Source organism: Galeopterus variegatus, unplaced genomic scaffold (assembly GCF_000696425.1).
Source record: "Galeopterus variegatus unplaced genomic scaffold, G_variegatus-3.0.2 Scaffold1832, whole genome shotgun sequence".
Classification (NCBI taxonomy): Eukaryota; Metazoa; Chordata; class Mammalia; order Dermoptera; family Cynocephalidae; genus Galeopterus; species Galeopterus variegatus.
This window is the reverse complement of record NW_007727943.1, coordinates 35500-36596: the sequence shown is the minus strand read 5'-3', so window position 1 is coordinate 36596 and position 1097 is coordinate 35500. Positions and strand designations below refer to the sequence as shown.

The 1097-nt window shown below is 32.3% G+C and overlaps 1 protein-coding gene across 1 annotated transcript in view; it reads right to left on the bottom strand.

The window, feature by feature from the left end:
• The window catches only part of SACM1L (SAC1 suppressor of actin mutations 1-like (yeast)), a 45672-nt gene that overhangs the window by 27269 nt on the left and 17306 nt on the right, over positions 1 to 1097 (bottom strand). The window lies entirely within an intron of this gene.

The following is a 1097-nucleotide window of genomic DNA, read 5'->3' as shown; positions in this document are numbered from 1 at the left end:
GAAAAAAATTAAAAGTTTTTATTTTTAGTATTTATTACATAAGAAAAACAACAGAAACTCATTAATTCAGGTCAACTTGTAGGTAATTAAGTCAGTTCAAATTAGTGGAAAAGTACTTATAAAAAATAAAATTCAAAGTATGCAGAAAACTAATAGAAGCTCACTCATTTAAACAGGATTAACAAGGAGTATTAAAGGCCTATTAACAAATAGATTAAGTTGGTTGCTACTTAATACATCAATTGTTTACAGATACAAAATTCCTTTAAAACAGTGTTTCTCAAACTTGAGACTTCTTATAAAGAAAAAAAAATTCTCAAAGACCCGTGAGAGCATGTCCATAGATCCTAGTTTGAAAAATATTATTCTGAAAGTTAAACTATCAATTTAAGTGATTATACTAACAACACAATATTAAATGCAAATGTGAGCAATACGTTAAAGTACTTAGTTATAATAATGCAAATGGTCTCCGACAGATGTTTATATTGATTTTAATTATCAAAATAAAAACACAAAAACTGTACATGACACTAGAACTTCTGTAACTCCATGAATATGCCCATAAAATCTAGTTTGAAAAGCACTGCTCTAGAGAGTTTACAGAGTCTTGATGCTGGTTAGTCCTTTCAAATATCTGAGGCATTCCTTTACAAATCTGTTTACATGATCATTTTTACTAAGAAAAGCTTGCTAAGCAAAGGCAACTTTCAAGCTAGTCCCTGACCCAAATTACCAAGTTATCAGAAAGAAATCAATGGATTTTTAACTGTCCTAAATATTTCTTAGTGTCCTTTCTATGTGACATAAGAGGGGTCTTCAAAAAGTTGAAGGAAAGATTAGTATCTTTTAATTTCATTTTTCCATGAACTTTTTGAAGTACTGCATATTTCACAAATATAACATTTTGAAGTGTGTGCGAGGTATCAGTGTTTTTGTTAATATATCACCAGAAGGGGACAAAGTTATTAAGTCAAGTCAACAACACCATGACTTCTCAATAATTTCTAAGATTACTTGTCAGAAGCACAGGCTATGGGCCGGCCCGGTGGCGCACTGCTACAGTGCGCCACTTGGGAGCGCAGCAGCGCTCCCGC